This window comes from Odocoileus virginianus, chromosome 13 (genome assembly GCF_023699985.2).
Source record: "Odocoileus virginianus isolate 20LAN1187 ecotype Illinois chromosome 13, Ovbor_1.2, whole genome shotgun sequence".
Taxonomy (NCBI): Eukaryota; Metazoa; Chordata; class Mammalia; order Artiodactyla; family Cervidae; genus Odocoileus; species Odocoileus virginianus.
In genome coordinates, this window is record NC_069686.1 from 12,280,308 (window position 1) to 12,298,304 (window position 17,997).

At 40.7% G+C, this 17,997-nt stretch overlaps 1 long non-coding RNA gene across 1 annotated transcript in view; it reads right to left on the bottom strand.

Moving 5' to 3' along the window:
* Positions 1-14,561, bottom strand: part of LOC139038032 (uncharacterized) — an 89,685-nt gene extending 75,124 nt beyond the window's left edge. The window contains exon 1 of the long non-coding RNA XR_011490927.1: positions 14,386-14,561. This is a non-coding gene — a long non-coding RNA (uncharacterized lncRNA). The remainder of the gene's footprint in view (positions 1-14,385) is intronic.
* Positions 14,562-17,997: the final 3,436 nt, after the last annotated feature.

Genomic DNA, 17,997 nt, shown 5'->3' on the forward strand with positions numbered 1-17,997 from the left:
TGCTGTGGAAAGTGCTGCACTCAGTATGCCAGCAAATTTGGAAAACTCAGCAGTGGCCACAGGACTGGAAAAGGTCAGTTTTCATTCCAATCCCTCAGAAAGGCAATGCCAAAGAATGATCAAACTACTGCACAATTGCACTCATCTCACACGCTAGCAAAGTAATGTTCAAAATTCTCCAAGCCAGGCTTCAACTGTACATGAACCGTGAACTTCCAGATGTATAAGCTGTATTTAGAAAAGACAGAGGAACCAGAGATCAAATTGCCAACATCCGTTGGATCATCAAAAAAGCAAGGGAATTCCAGAAAAACATCTATGTGTGCTTTACTGACTATGGCAAAGCCTTTGACTGTGTGGATCACAACGAACTGTGGAAAACTGTGAAAGAGATAGGAATACCAGACCACCTGAGAAATCTGTATACAAGTCAAGAAGCAACAGTTAGAACTGGATATGGAACAACAGATTGGTTCCAAAAAGGAGTACATCAAGGCTGTATATTGTCACCCTGCTTATTTAACTTAAATGCAGAGTACATCATGTGAAATGCTAGACTGGATGAAGCACAAGCTGGAATCAAGATTGCCAGGAGAAATATCAATAACCTCAGATATGCAGATGACACCACCCTTATGGCAGAAAGTGAAGAACTAAAGAGCCTCTTGATGAAATGAAAGAGGAGAGTGAAAAAGTTGGCTGAAAACTCAACATTCAGAAAACTAAGATCATGGATCCAGTCCCATCACTTCATGGCAAATAGATGGGGAAGCATCCGCTTCCCCGTGTGGAAGCGGATGTGGAAACAGTGACAGACTTTATTTTTGGGGACTCCAAAATCACTGCAAATGGTGACTACAGCCAGGAAATTAAAAGACACTTGCTCCTTGGAAGGAAAGTTATGACCAACCTAGATAGCTTATTAAAAAGCAGAGACATTACTTTGCCAACAAAGGTCCATCTACCATCTAATCAAAGCTATGGTTTTCCCAGTAGTCATGTATGGATGTGAGAATTGGACTATAAAGAAAGCTGAGCACCAAAGAATTGATGCTTATGAACTGTGGTGTTGGAGAAGACTCTTGAGAGTCCCTTGGGCTGCAAGGAGATCCAACCAGTCCATCCTAAAGGAGATCAGTCCTGGGTGTTCATTGGAGGGACTGATGCTGAAACTCCAATACTTTGGCCACCTGATGCGAAGAACTGACTCATTTGAAAAGACCCTGATGCTGGGAAAGATTCAAGGTGAGAGGAGAAGGGGATGACAGGGGATGAGATGGCTGGATGGCATCACTGACTCAATGGACATGAGTCTGAGTAAACTCCGGGAGTTGGTGATGGAGAGGGAGGCCTGGAGTGCAGCATTCCATGGGGTCACAAAGAGTCGGACGTGACTGAACTGAACTGGATGGTGCTCTTCTGTTGAAACTATTGTGGTATATTATTTTTTAAACCATACTGATTGTTTTACTAAAGGAATCTAAAGATATTGAGGGAATGAATACTTGATATTGCTGTATCTGTGAGGTTGGCACAAACAACTTTTGGATGTGCTCAACTTAGTTAATCTTAGAAAGAAAAAACACATGCCAAACCAGTGCATACTTCATAGATCACTGAGTTCTAGCTTCAATCCACACTATAGCATCCTCTTTATTAATTTTGCCTGTATGTTCAATTTCACTTTAATAAAAATGTTAATTTGAGGAGAATTCTGATTGTAATAGACCGCAATGCACATCATCGGCAGGTCTGTGCATATGCTTTCATAATTCAATTATCTGATAAAGAGTTATAAAATGAAAAAGGAGAATGAGAACTTGATGATTCTACTGGATTTAATATATAAAGAAAATATACTATTTACATATTGGTAGCTTAGCAGGGCAGAGAAGGCAATGGCACCCCACTCCAGTACTCTTGCCTGGAAAATCCCATGGACAGAGGAGCCTGGTAGACTACAGTCCATGGGGTCGCCAAGAGTCAGACACGACTGAGCGACTTCACTTTCACTTTTCCTTTCATGCATTGGAGAAGAAAATGGCAACCCACTCCAATGTTCTTGCCTGGAGAATCCCAGGGATGGGGGAGCCTGGTGGGCTGGCGTCTATGGGGTCGCACAGAGTCGGACATGACTGAAGTGACTTAGCAGCAGCAGCAGGTTAGCAGGGCATTATCATAACTACCAAAACAATGAAACAGATGCGTATTTTGTGAACATGTTGTGTCAGGTAAACTGTTTTATAGTCCTGTTGTTTTAACTTTGTTGCACAACTCCCAGAATATAGGTTCCTATTCAAAAGGAAAAAAACAACTTGTTTTTTTTGAGTAGTATATGTTATTAATTACCATTAGCATTTACTGTTATAGAAGGGCAATGATTATAGGAGAATATTATAACTTGGTAGACTTGCTGAATATGAAAATTAATGTCAAGTGACCTCAAAGAAGAGAAAAGATATATCAGTAGTTCTTATCCTCTCTTGTAGGAAACCAATAATAAGCCATTAAGGCAATAATTCAGTTAATTTTGAAGCTTCATTTACATAAAAAAGAATCCTGCTGTTATACACGTGATAGTGAACTTATGCTGAAATTTAAGCTCTTCCAGATAAATATTGTATATTGTAAATTAATGTTTAAAGGTAGTTTTGATTGCCAGGTTGTTTATAGCACTTTATTCTAAAAATGAAATTATAAGTCAAATATTTGGCTTAAGTACTTTTAGTTGTATAGAACTTGAATATATTCAGGTCTTTTGAAAGTTTAGATAATTATCTAAAGAAAGCATAATGCTAGTAAAAAAGAAAATCTGATATTCTATTTAATATGCTTTTGCCAAATATGAATAGAAATGCAGGACATCATTTCTTTGTCTGTGTAAAGCTCTCATTAAAAGTTACTAACAGTGTATAAATCAAATGTTTACAATATAAGGAACTGTAAATAAATATATCAGTTTTTTTCCCCCTTCAGTGTTCCATGACAGTATCTTGTCTCTGTGGAGTTGACTAATCATTAAAAAATTCCATATTGGATTTCAATTACCAGAAGGTCATACTAGTGCATACCAAATAAAATTAAATATTTTTTTAAATGTTGTAGAGCTTTATATGCTTAATTATCAACATAATGTTCTGCTGTCCCCTAATTGTTTAAGTATTGACAACAGCTATGTCCCCAAGGAGTGTCCATTCTTAACAACTGTCAGACAGACATTTAGGTCTGCACACCTGAGGGGTCTGTTTTCCTCTGCAGACATTCAAACCATGTGTTATAGAATTATGGCCAGGCCCTGTTCTTTTCCAACCAAGCTATAGCCTATTATTGTACTGATAAGGTCCACTTCATAGGAGAGTGGCCCACCCTGTAGTCCACCACTGGGACTACAGGATAAGAGGGATTTTTATCTGTAACAGGACCATTCCAGCTCACCACTCAACCTGGAGAGCACTAGGAATGACCTTAAGAGGGGCAGAGCTGGCCACAGGACTGCAGCTCCATGGGGAGGCTTTACTTATCATGAAGCAAAATTGAGAAATCTCACCAGACATTTTGGTTATATGATGGAACAGATGGGACAAGCCTTAAAGGGACGGAATACTGCTCTCGTTTCTTTGGCTAATATAGCTCTTGACAATCGTCAAGATAACTCTTGATAACCTCCTGGCAGAACAACGTGGAGTTTGTGTGATAACTAATACTTCCTACTGCACCTGGATCAATGTGACAAGACGGACAGAAGTTAATATTAAGGAAACACATGCTCAGGCAGAGTCACTTCACAGTTTTGCCAAGGATGATGTCATTTTCACTGTCTGATCAATACTTAAGGGAGCCCTCTTAAAGTTAACCTGGTTCCTTCCCTTTTGAGGCCCATTAGCAGCTACTGTTGTTCTCCTTTTAGGCCCTTGTTTGCTCAACGTTTTGGCTAACTTTGTGTCTTCTAGGCTCCAATGGTTTAAAATAAGACTCATGATGGCTCAAGGAATTCCCACCCGATACAGCAGACAGTGGCCCAGGTCCCTACGCGTTCTTGGAAAAAATCAGCAAGGGACTTCTACACCTCTAGGGTAGGCTAGGGTCTGTGGTTCTTGTTCAGAAGGAAGAAGTTACAGAAGAACAAATGTTTGGCCCCTTTCCCCTTAAGAATAAGGGGTGCAGAATTTCTTGGGGGCAATGACACAGGCTGGGACCTGGACCCTTTGATATAGTGCTTATACCTTGCCAATCATCTCCTCCAGCAACAAAATACAGAGAAACTCTAAGGTAATAAAAATAACTGTGTGCATGCACAGTTGGGGCAAATTATGAACAAGATACAAAAAACCGAAGAACAACCCTCTTGTTTGTCAGGCTGTAGATGGGGAGCAATAAAGGAAATCAAGGGGCGATTTTACTGTGCAGGACTGGAGTAAACAAGAATTAGTGAATCAGATTTCTGGACAAGATAGTGGCATAGAAGGACATGAGCCATATCTATCATAAAAAAAAAATCAAAATCACAACTACCTGCTAAACACCGTCAACAAAAAAAAGACTCACATCTACCAAAAAGAGTATTTTACACCCAAAGACTAAGAATAAACCACAGTGAGATGATAGGAGAGGGGCTTTAGCAATATAATCAAATCCCATGCCCACTAAGGAGATGACCCACAAACTGGAATATAATTACATCACAGAGGTTCTCCCACAGGAGAGAGAGTTCTGAACTCCACAACAAGCTCCAATGCCTGTGGGTCTGGCATTGGGAGGAGGAGCTCCCAGAACATTAGGCTCTGAAGGCCAGAAGAGCTTGAGAGCAGAAGCTCCACAGGACTGGGGACTCTTAGAAGGGTATACACAAGGTTTCATGTGTACTGGGACTTGGGGCAAAGCAGTGAGCTCATAGGAACCTGTGCCAGACCTACGTGTGGGTCTCAGAGGGTCTCCTGGGTAGGTGGAAGCTGGCTGTGTCTCACTGTAGGGGCAAGAATACTGATGGCAGATGCTCAGGGGAACGCCCTTGCCATTTTGGCACCAAGACCTAGCTGCAACCAACTGGCTGCAGACTCCAGTACTGGGATGCTTCAGGCCAAACAACCAACAGGATGGGAACACGGCCCCACTCATCAGGGGACAGGCTACCTAAAGTTGTCCTGAACCAACAGCTGCCTATAAACATACTCCGTGACATGGCCCTGCCCGCCAGAGGGGCAAGATCCAGTTCTACCCACCAGTGGGCAGGCACCAATTCTTCTACCAGGAAGCCTGCACAGTCCCCTTGGACCAACCTCACCTGCCAGGGGACAGATTCCAAACAAAAGGAAGTTACAATACTGCAACTTAAGGAACAGAGAACACAAACACAGAAGGTTAGACAAAATGAGCCAGCAGAGAAATATGTTCCAGACAAAAGAACAAGTTAAAACCTCCAAAATAACTAAGTGAAGGGGAGATAGGAAATCTACCTGCAAAGGAATTCAGAGTAATGATAGTAAAGCTTATCCAAGATCTTGGAAAAAGAAGGGAGGCACAGACCAAGAGGATACAAAAAGTGTTTACTGAAGAGCTAGAAGCTTCAGAGAACAAATAGAGATAAATAATACAATAGCTGAAATGAAAATACACTAGAAGGAATCAATAGCAAGGAAAAAAAGGAGGCAGAAGGACAGATTAATGACCTGGAAGACAGATTGGTGGGAATCAATGCTGTGAAACAGAATGAAGAAATAATGAAAAGGTGAGGACAGCCTAAGAGACTTCTGGGACAACATTAAATGTATCAACATTCACATTATAAGGCTCCACAAGGAGAACAGAGAAAGAAACAACCTGAGAAAATATGTGAAGACATAATAGCAGAAAAATTCCCTACCATTAGAGGAAACGTTCAATCCAGTCCAGGAAGCTGAGAGTCTCATTCCATGCAGGAAAATTCCAAGGAGGAACACACTGAGACACACAGTAATCAAACTGGCAAAAATTAAAGACAAAGAAACAATATTAAAAGCAACAGGGAAAGTAACATAACATACAAGGGAATCCCCATAAGGTTATCAGTTGATTTTTCAGCAGAAACTCTGTAGGCCAGAAGGGAATGGCACAATATTTCTGAAGTGATGAAAGGGGAAAACCTTCAACCAAGAATACTCTATACTCAACTCAACTGTCATTTGATGGAGAAATCAAAAGCTTTGCAAATAGGCAAAAGCTAATAGAATTCAGCATCACCAAACCAGCTTTACAACAAATGCTAAAGGAATGTCTCTAGGCAGAGAAGAAATGGCCACAATTAGAAACTAGAAAATTATGAATGGGAAAGCTCACCTGGAAAGGCAAGCATACAGTAAAGGAAGGAAATCATCCACACACAAATATATCAAGACCAGCCACTATGAGGAGGGTACAAATGCAGGATGCTGCAAATGCATTTGAAATTAAGACACCAGCAACCTAAAAAAATCTTGTGTATATATGTGCTTAGTTACTCAGTTGTGTCCGACTCTGCAACCCCATGAACTGTAGCCCACCAGACACCTCTGTCCATGGAGATTCTCTATGGACATGAATACTGGAGTGGGTTGTCATTTCCTTCTCCATATGTATATAGAGAGATGGCTATATCAAAATTTCATGAGAAAAGCAAACCGAAAAACAGTAGATACAGACACAAAAAAGAGAAAGCAATCCAAATACAACACTAAAGACAGCCATCAAATCACAAGCGAAGACATCAAAAAAGGAAGAAAAAAGATCTACAAAAAGAAATCCAAAATAACAAGATGGCAATATATATTGATAATTAGCTTAAATGTAAATGGAATAAATGCTCCAAGCAAAAGATACAGAAAGGCTAAATAGATACAAAAATAAGATCCTTATATACTCTGTCTTCAAGAGACCCAGTTCAGACCTAGGGACACATACAGACTGAAAGTGAAGGGATGAAAAAATGTATTTCATTCCATTTCTTACTGGAAAAAGGAAAATGGAAATCAAAAGAAACAGAGTAACAAATCTCATGTCAGACAAATGAACTTTAAAATAAGGACTGCTGCAAGAGACAGAGGAGGACACTACATAATGATCAAGTGATCAATCCAAGAAAAGATACAGCAATTGTAAATATATATGCATTAAACACAGCCAGCACTACAATATATAAGGCAAATGCTAGCAGCCATAAAAAGAGAAATTGACAGTAACAAAATAATAGTGGAGGATTTTTAACACCCCACTTTCATCAGTGGACAGATCATCCAGACAGAAAATTAATTAGGAAACACAAACCTTAAAAGACACATTAGACCAGACAGACTTAATTGATATTTATAGGACAATCCATCTGAAAACAAAATATACTTTCTTCTCAAGTACACATGAAGCGTTCTCCAGGATAGAGCACACGCTGGGCCACAATGCAACCCCCGGTAAATTGAAATTGAAAATAAGAAATTGAAATCATATCAAACATCTTTTCTGACCATAAAGCTATGAAATTAGAAATCAATTACACAGAATCAAAACTGTAAAAAACAAACATGTGGAGACTAAACAGTCTGTTACTAAACAATCAATGGCTCACTGAAGAAATCAAAGAGGAAATGAAAAAATACCCACAGACAAATGAATATGAAAGCACAATGATTGAAAGCCTAGTGGCTCAGTGGTAAAGAATCAGCCTGCAATGCAGGAGATGTAGGAAACCCAGGTTTGATCCCTGAGTCAGGAAGATTCCCTGGAGGAGTATATGGCAACCCGCTCCAGTGTTCTGGCCTGCAGAATCCCATGGACAGAGGAGCCTGGTGGGCTACACTCCAGAGGGCTGGAAAGAGTTGGACATGCCTGAAGTGACTGAGTACACAAAAGCAGTTGTAAGAGGGAAGTTAATAGTGAAACAATCTTACCTCAGAAAACAAGTCACAAATAAACAATCTAACCTTACTTCTAAAGCAACTACAGAAAGAAAAACAAAACCTAAAGTTAGTAGAAGGGGAAAATCATAAAGATCAGAACAGAAATAAATGAAGTAGAGATGAATAAAACAATAGTAAAGATCAATGAAACTAAAAGCTGTTTCCCTGAGAAGATAAATAAAATTAATAAACCTTTAGAGAGACTCATCAAGAAAAAAACAAGGATAAGGCTCAAATCGATAAAATGAGAAATGAAAAAAGTTACAATGACACCACAGATATTAAAGTTCTTAAGAGACTACAAGTAACTATATGCCAATAAAATAGACAACCTAGAAGAACAAATTCTTAGAAAGGTTCAATCTCCCAAGACTGAACCAGGAAGAAATAGAAAATATGAACAGACCAGTCACAAGTACTGAAATTTAAACTGTGATTTAAAAGCTCCCAACAAATAGAAGTTCAAGACCAGATGGCCTCACAGGCAAATTTCATCAACTATTTAGAGAAGGGTTAGCACCTATCCTTCTAAAACCCTTCCCAAAAATTGCAGAGGTACTCCCAAAACTCATTCTACAAGGCCACCATAATCCTGATACTAAAACAAGATAAAGATACCGCACAAAACAAAAGAAAACTGCAGGCCAATATCACTGATTAACACAGACATAAAAATATTCAACAAAATACTTGCAAACTGAATCTAACAACACTTTAAAAGGATCATACACCATGATCAAATGGGATTTATCCCAGGGAAGCAAGGATTCTTCAATATATGTAAAATCAATGTGATACTCCACCTTGACAAATGAATAAAAACCATATAATCACCTCAATAATGCAAAAAATCTCTTCACAAAATTCCACACCTATTTATAATAAAAAAAAAATCTCCAGAAACTGGGCACAATAGGAACATATATCAAAATCACAAAGGCCATATATGACAAGCCCACAGCAAACACTATTCTCAATGGTGAAAAACTGAAAGTATTCCCTCTACACTCAGAACAAAATAAGGATGTCCATTCTTAAGACTTCTATTCAACATAATTTCGGAAGGCCTAGACATAGCAATCAAAGAAGAAAAAAGAAACAAAATTGAAAAAGTAAAATTGTCACCATGTGCAGATAACATAATAAACATAGAAAATCCTAAAGATACTGCCAGAAAACTACTAGCGTTCATCAATGAATTCAGTAAAGCTGCAGGATACAAAATTAATACAGAGAAATCTCTTGCATTTCTATACACTAACAATGAAAGATAGGAAAGAAAAATTAAGGAAACAATCCCATTTACCATCACATCAAAAAGAATAAAATGCTTATGAATAAACCTACCTATGGAAGCAAAAGACCAATACTCAGAAAACTTTAAGACACTGGTGAAACAAATCAAAGATAATACAAACAGATGGAGAGATATACCATGTTCTTGGATTGGAAGAATCAATACAGTGAAAATGACTATAATACCCAAAGCAATTTACAGATTTAATGCAATCCCTGTCAAATTACCAAGGGCATTTTCTCCAGAATTAGAACGAAAAATTTTACACTTTGTATAGACAAACAAAAGATCCCGAATAGCAAAAGCAATCTTGAGAAAGGACAGAGCTGGAGGAATCAGACTCCTTGACTTCAGAATATACCACGAGGCCACAGTAACCAAACAGCATACTGGCACAAAAACAGAAATATATATACATTAATGGAACAAAGATAGATGGTATAGAGATAAACTCACACACGGCCACCTAATCTATAACAAAGGAGGCAAGAATATACAACAGAGAAAAGACAGCATGTTCAATAAGTGGTGCTGGGAAAACTGGAGAGCTACACATAAAACAATGAAATTAGAACACTCCCTAACAGCATGCACAAAGATAAATTCAAAATGGATCATAGACATAAATGTAAGACTGGAAACTGTAAACCTCTTAGAAGAAAACATAGGCAGAACAGTCTTTGACATAAACCACAGCAAGATCTTTATTGATCCACCTCCTAGAGTAATTAAAATAAAAACAAAAATAGACAAATGAGACCTAATTAAATTCAAAAACTTCTGCACAGCAAAGGAAATCATAAATAAAAAGACAACCCACGGAATGGGAGAAAATATTTGCAAGCAACTGACAAGGGATTAACCTCCAAAATCTATAAACAGCTCATGCAGCTGTTTATAAAAAAACCAATTAAAAATTAGGCAGATCTAAATAGACATTTCTCCAAAGACATATAGATGACCAAAAAGCACATGAAAAGATGCTGAACATCACTAGTAAGATAAAAGCAAATCAAAACAAATGTGAGGGATTATCTCACACCAGTCAGCATGTGCTACATGGGCTGTGCTCAGTCCTGTCCCACTCTTTGCGATCCCATGGATGGTACCCTGCCAGACTCCTCTGTCCACGGAATTTTCCACACAGGAATACTGGAGTGGGTAGCCATTTCCTGCTCCAGGGGATCTTCCTGACTCAGGAATCAAACCCCCATCTCTTGCGTCTCCTGCACTGGCAAGAGGATTCTTTAGCACTGCACCACCTGGGAAGCCCACCAGTCAGAATGGCCATCATCAAAAAAAATCTGTGAACAATGAATGCTGAAGAGAGTGTAGAGAAAAGGGAACCCTCCTACATTATTGGCAGGAATGTAAACTGGTACAGTCACTATGGAGAAACGGTAAGCACCTAACAGAAGCAGAAGAGATTAAGAACAGGTGGCAATGATACACAGAAGAATACAAAAAAATTGGTCTCAGTGACCCAGATAAACAAAATTATGTGGTCACTCTTTTATAGCCAGACATCCTGAAGTCAAGAGGGCCTTAGGAAGCATTACTACAAAGATAGTGGAGGTGTCGGAATTCCAGCTGAGCTATTTAAATCCTAAAAGGTGATGCTTTAAAGTGCTGCACTCAATATGTCAGCAAATTTGGAAAACTCATCAGTGGCCACAGGACTGGAAACGGTCAGTTTTATTCCAATCCCAAAGAAGGGCAATGCCAAAGAATGTTCAAATTACCATATAACTGCTCTCATTTCACATGCAAGCAAGGTTATGCTCAAAATCCTTCAAGCTAGGCTTCAGCAATACATGAACTGAGAACTTTGAGATATAAAAGGTGGACTTAGAAAAGGCAGAGGAACCAAAGATCAAACTGTCAATATTTCTTGGGTCACAGGAAAAAACAAGGGAATTACAGAGAAACACCTACTCTGCTTCATTGACTCTCCCAGAGTCTTTGTGTGGATCACAACAAACTGCAGAAAATTCTAAAAGAGATTGGAATACCAGACCACCTTAACTGTCTCCTGAGAAACCTGTATGTGGGTCAAAGAGCAACAGTTAGAATTGGACATGGAACAATTCACTGGCTCAAAATTAGGAAAGGAGTACGACAAGGCTATTTATTGTCACCTTAATCACTTAACTTATATGCAGAGTACATCATACAAAATGTCAGACAGAATGAATCACAAGCTGGAATCAAGATTGCAGGGAGAAATAATAACAACTTCAGATATGCAGATGATACCATTCTAATGGCAGAAAGTGAAGAGGAACTAAAGAGACTCTTGATGAGGGTGAAAGATGAGAGTGAAAATGATGGCTTGAACCTCAACATTGAAAAAAACTAAGATCATGGTATCTGGCCCCATCACTTCATGGAAAATAGAAGGGGAAAAGTGGAAGCAGTGACAGATTTTATTTTCTTGGGCTCCAAAATCACTGCAGATGGTGACTGAGCCATGAAATTAAAAGATGTTTGCTCCTTAGAAGGAAAGTGATGACAAAACGAGATAGCATGTTAAAAAGCAGAGACATCACTTTGCCAACAAAGGTCAATACAGTCAGAGCTACGATTTTTCCAGTAGTCATGTACGTATATGAGAGTTGGACCATAAAGAAGACTGAGCACCAAAGAATTGATGCTTTCAAATTGTGATGATGGAAAAGACTCTTGAGAGACCCTTGGACTGCAAAGAGGGCAACCCAGTCAATCCTAAAGGAAATCAATCCTGAATATTCATTGGAAGGACTGAGTGTGAACTTGAAGCTTCAATATCTTGGCCACTTGATTCGAAGAGCTGATTCATTGGAAAAGACCTGATGTGGGAAAAGACTGAAAGCAAAGGAGAAGAGGTCAGGCAGAGGATGAGATGTTCAGAGAGCATCACTGCCTGAATGGACATGAACTTGAGCAAACTCTGGGAAACAGTGAAGGACAGAGGAGCTTGGCACGCTGCAGTCCATGGAGTTGCAAAGTCAGACATGACTTAGCAACTGAACAACAACTGTGAGCACGGAGTTTCCTTAGAAAACTAAAAAAACTGAGCTATCGTATGATCCAGCAACCCCACTCCTGGTTATATATCCAGTGAAAGTTGTTCAGTTAAGTCCGACTTTGCAACCTTATGGACTATATAGTCCATGGAATTCTCCAGGCCAGAATACTGGAGTGGGTTAGCCGTTCCCTTCTCTAGGGGATCTTCCCAACCCAGGGATTGAACCTAGGTCTCCCACATTGCAGGTGGATTCTTTACCCTCTGAGCTACCAGGGAAGCCAAAGAATACTGGAGTGGGTAGCCTATCCCTACTCCAGCAGATCTTCCCTACCCAGAAATCAAACCCAGGTCTCCCACATTGCAGGCAAATTCTATACTATCTGAGCCACCAGGGAAGCCCTATATCCAGAGAAAATCATAATTCAAAAAGATACATGCACCCAAATGTTCACTGCAGCACTACTCACAACAGCCAGGACATGGAAGCAACCTAAATATCCATCATCAGAGGAATGGGTAAAGATATGGTACATATATACAAAGGAATATTACTCAGTCATAGAAAGAATAAAATAATGCCATCTGTAGCAACGTGGATGGACCTAAAGATGATCAAACTAAGTAAAATAATTCAAAGACAAATATCACATATTACACATATGTGGAATCTCATTTTTTTAAATGATACAAATGAACTTATTCATAAAGCAGAAATGTATTTAACAAATATCAAAAACAATATTATGGTTACAAAAGGAAAAACAGTGGTAGGGGAAGGAGATTAATAAGGAGTTTGTGATTAACATACACATACTTCTATAGATAGATGACCAATAATCAACCAAGATAGATAACCAACAAGGACCTACCATGTAACAAAAGGAATTCTATCCAATATTCTGTGGTAACCTACATGAGAAAACAATCTGAAAAAAATGAATATATGTATATGTATAATTAAATCACATTTCTGTATCCCTGAAACACAACACTGTAAATCAACTATACACCAATTAAAAAAAGAAAACACTTAACAACAACACAAAGATGAGCAAGATGATACAGACTGTACCTCAAGGAGTGTAGAAGAGAAAATGACAACTTCAGAGAAAATGGCCAATTGTGCAAGCAAATCCATTATGGACAACTCCAGCTCCAAACTGAGAACAAATAAAAGTCCTCAAACTAAAGAACTCATTTTAAATGATATAATCCTACCACTCTTTTTTAAACAAATGACCTACAGTTAATAATCTAGCACCAGAAAACTCTGTATCCACCTGAATCAGATAATTGTAAACCTATAAAATTAATTCTTTGCCTAAATTAACTTCTAAATATAAGCACAAGCAGCCAAAGCTGAAGCGAGTTCCCATAAGGGCACATTCAGTGGTCTCTGACTCTTTGTGACCCCTATGGACTGTACCCGACCTGGCTAAAAAGATGAAGCCTATGCACTGTCAATTCTTAAAAGACTGTGTGTGTGTGTTAGTCACGCCACTGTGTCTGACTCTTTGCGACCCATGGACTGTAGCCCACCAGGCTCCTCTGTCCATGGAATTCTCCAGGCAAGAATACTTGAGTGGGCTGCCATTTCCTTCTCCAGGGGATCTTCCCCACCCAGGGATTGAACCCAGGTCTCTAACGCTGCAGGCAGATTCTTCACCGTCTGAGCTACCGGCAAAGCCCACAAAGAATATCTTGGGTCTTCATTAATTTATTCAGCAAGTATTCTTTAAGTCAGATTCCCTAAAAGCAGAGTCTAAGACAGAGACTCGAGATATACTATAGTTTGAGGAGCTGCTCTCAGGAAAGAGAGAGTGAGAGGAGCAGAGCAGAGGAAAAAGACTAAACTAGAATGTGGCCTGGGCTGGAGCTTCAGCCCCATCCCACTGGGAGCCTAAGTACCACAGTTGGCTCCACCTGGGAGCAGGGACGCCGACCATCTGATCTGATGGTGCCCTCATCAGTGGTTACAGGCGTGAGCTTGTGGGGGTGGGGACGGGTGAGGGAAATTACCTCCGGGGTGAGGAGCACCCCTTGGCCAGACGGCTCTCTGCAGACTAGGGCAGCTCAACAGCCAGTGCTCACGAAACCGGGGCAGATTCGCATAACCTGGATCTGGGCAGTACCTACAGCTCCCAGGACACCATAGCACAACTTGAAATGCCTGTTCTTACCTGAAAATGAGAGAGGCAGGGATCCCTGAGGATGATTCCAGCTCTGACACGCTCGTGTTCTAAGGAGTCCTAGCCGCGACTGAGGCACAGTTCGTGCTGATAAGAATTCTGAAGGTGAAAGGAACTCTGAAGCTGAAAGTCGGAGCTCCCAAGTCCAGAGGGCCATTTTGGGCCTGGGAGAGAGAGGCGGGGCTACAATTTATCCAGGGAAGGAAATCCGCTTTTTAAGGAGTATCAGGAGCCCATGCCTCTGAAGGAGTGGCTAGCTGGTCGCACAGAACAGCGTAGGGAGGATCCCGGGAAGTCCGTCAGAGGCACCCCAGCTAGTACAAGGACCCCTTCCCGGGTCTGCTAGCTCCTCCAAGAACCGTACTACCCCGCCGGGAGGGTATGGGGATTCCTGCACGAGTGTCTTCCCAATACCTTTGCATTTCTGGTTCAGACCGCTTTTTCTCTCCCCTTGTCGGCAGGGGACGCTAGAGAGCAGCAAGCAAATGCCTTCTTGATTCAACCATCCAATCCACAAAACCTATAAGGAATCTTCACTCTTATCCTGCCCCTCTTTTTGCAAAATCCTTTCTGTATATTTTCTATGTCCCACGCCTGGCCACAGTGAAAAGTGGCACAACGTAGGAATTACATATACATACTCAAAACCCAGAGTACCAGCTCAAATCCAGGCTCTGCTATTTGCTAACTTCTGTCACCTGGGACAGGTTACTAACCTTCCCCATCCCTTGTTGTTCTTACTCATAAGATGGGAAAAACAACAGCATCAGCCTCACAGGTTTTGTGAGGATTCAGTAAATTACTACATGTGAAACTCGTAGAACTGTGCTGGCACAGCGCCCAATAAACACCAGCAATCATTATTATATTAGAGACCACCATGCAAAACATCCAACTTAGAGACCAGAGGAGCAGACCTCACTTATGATCACTAGATGTATTTTACTAGGGCTGCTGAAATGGTGTAACACGACCCTGGGGCAAGAGTTGAGGGGTGGGGTGGGGTGGGGAAGGCAGTAATCAAAGGCTAGAAGTCCAGAAGTCCAAAATGAAGTGTCAACAGGATTGAATCCTGGGTTGTTAGGAAAGGATTTGTTCTGGGCCTCCCTGCTTGACTTGCAGATGACCACTTCCATATTCACATAGCATTCTCCCTGTATGTGTGGGTCCAAAAGCCCCTGAAACAAACTAGAGGGGTGGGATGGGGCAGGAGATGGGAGGGAGGTTCAAGAGGGAGGGGACATGTGTATACCCATGGCTGATTCATGCTGATGTATGGCAGAAATCACAATATTATAAAGCAATTATCCTCCAATTAAAGATAAATTTTTTTTTTAAAAGGACACCAGCATGTTGGATTAGCATGTGTGTGTTCAGTCACTTCAGTTGTCTGACTCTTTGCAACCCCGTGGACTGTAACCCACCAGGCTCCTCTGTCCATGGGATTCTCCAGGCAAGAATAATGGAGCGGGTTGCCATTCCCTCTGCCGGGGGATCTTACCAACCTAGGGATTGAACCTGTGTCTCCTACGACTTCTGCATTGCAGATGGATTCTTTACTGCTGAGCCACCAGGGAAGCCCCATATTGAGTTAGGGTTCACCCTAATTTTACCTTAGTTTAACTTATTATCTGTATAAAAACTGTCTCCAAAGAAGGTCACATCCTGAGGTACTGGGATTTAGGACTTAAGTATATCTGTGGGAAGGGATATACAGTTCAACCCATAACATGACTGGCATGAGAGAACACATCTTTTTTAACTTTTTTTTTTAATTAGAGGCTAATTACAATATTTGGTGGTTTCTGCCATACATTGACATGAATCAGCCATGGGTATACATGTGTCCACGGGATTCTCCAGGCAAGAATACTGGAGTGGGTTGCCAGGCTCTCCTCCAGGGGATCTTCCTGACCCAGGGATCGAACCCACACCTCTTACAAAACATCTCCTGCACTGACAGGCGGGTTCTTTACCACTAGCACCATCTGGGAAGTGTCATGTAGAGGTAGGGAGGTAGGTAAATCAGAAACAGCCAGTGAAATAACAGGTTAAATTAATAGTCTCCACAGTGAGACATTATTCTTGAAGAATAATGTTTTATGATTATGCTCCAGGAAGAGAAAGTAATTTGTATTTGTTTATTCTACTCCAAATGTAATTTTGAAAAATTCAAGCACAGAAATTTCAGTTCCCGTGTAATAGGAGAAAACAGTGTCTGCTAGGTATATATAAGGACTTTTGAAAATAGATTGTCCTGTTGATTTTTATTCTAAGATTATAAAAATAGTTTTATGCCTTTTGGTATGTCTGGACCAGTATTTTCCAAACTCTTTCTCAAGATGCTGTTACATATTATTGTAGATATTGTGGGGGAAATTGTCATCTCTAGATTACATGTAATGCCTAACAGAATGTAAATGCTATGTAAATCGTTGTAAATACCAAGTAGTTCTATGTAAATAGTTACCAATGAAGCAAATTCAACTTTTGCTTTTTGGAACTTTCTGGAATTTTTTTCAAATATTTTCTAACTATTGTGGGTTGAATTGAAACCAAGTATGAAACCTGTGGATATAGGAGGCCGATCACGCTTAGCTAAAAGTGTTCCTGAGCCAGCAGAGACAAATGCTCCTTGATAAGGAATAATCAGCACAAAATTCCCTGAGTTTATAGGGGAAATCTCAGAGATGTTGAGGGAAGCTGGTCTGACACCAGCCTCAGCCTCAGTGAGAACATGCGGGCAGAATTCTTCCCTGCAGTTGTAACACATGAATGAAGTCAGCTTGTTGACACCTGCCAGATCATCTGACGTCACTGCAACTGGTTTTGGGGATTTTTAGTCAGGACACCTGCCTCCTTGCTCCCCTACCTGCTGAGAACCCTGGCCCACATCTATAAGGGAGGCTGGCTGCCCCCACTCTACTCCCACTTCCCTGCCTCAAACAACCCAAAGAAGCTGGAGAGAAGGGGCACCAGCAAACCCTTCAGGCCAAGGCCAGGAGGGAGAGCGAGAAGCCCTGTCCTGATAAGTAGGAGGACCACAAGGAAGAGAACGAGGCCTCCTGGAGAGATCCACCAGTAAGATAGAAGAAAGGGAAGAAAACTGAGATCGAGGGGCTTCGAATAACATGCCCAAATTCACACAGCTAGTAGCAGACCTGGATTCAGGTCTCCATTTATCACTGTGGTCTAGCCACTGCTTCACAACTGCAAAAATCAAAATTGCTGAAGGGTGAGACAGCAAGACAAAGTGTTTAAGAAGAGGGTTCTCCCAGGGCAGGGTAGACAACAAAACCCTTTCAGGTCACTCCCTATAAAAAGGCCCCATATAGTCCATTTCTATTCTCAGAAAGCTAAGGCCAAAAATGCTCAACCTTTTATTGGCATTTGCAACATAGCTAGGAAATAGGGTGATTTTCTGACCCAGGATATCATGGCCTTCAGCCTAGTGACCATTCTTTGAGCTCCTTTCTCTTTCCCCACAGTAAAGAGAGAAGAATTTGATGGTGATGGTGACAGTGATGGCTGCTTCCTTCACGTGCGCTCTCGATCAGAAAATCATCTCTACTTATCAACCTGCTGACATGAGCACACAGTACT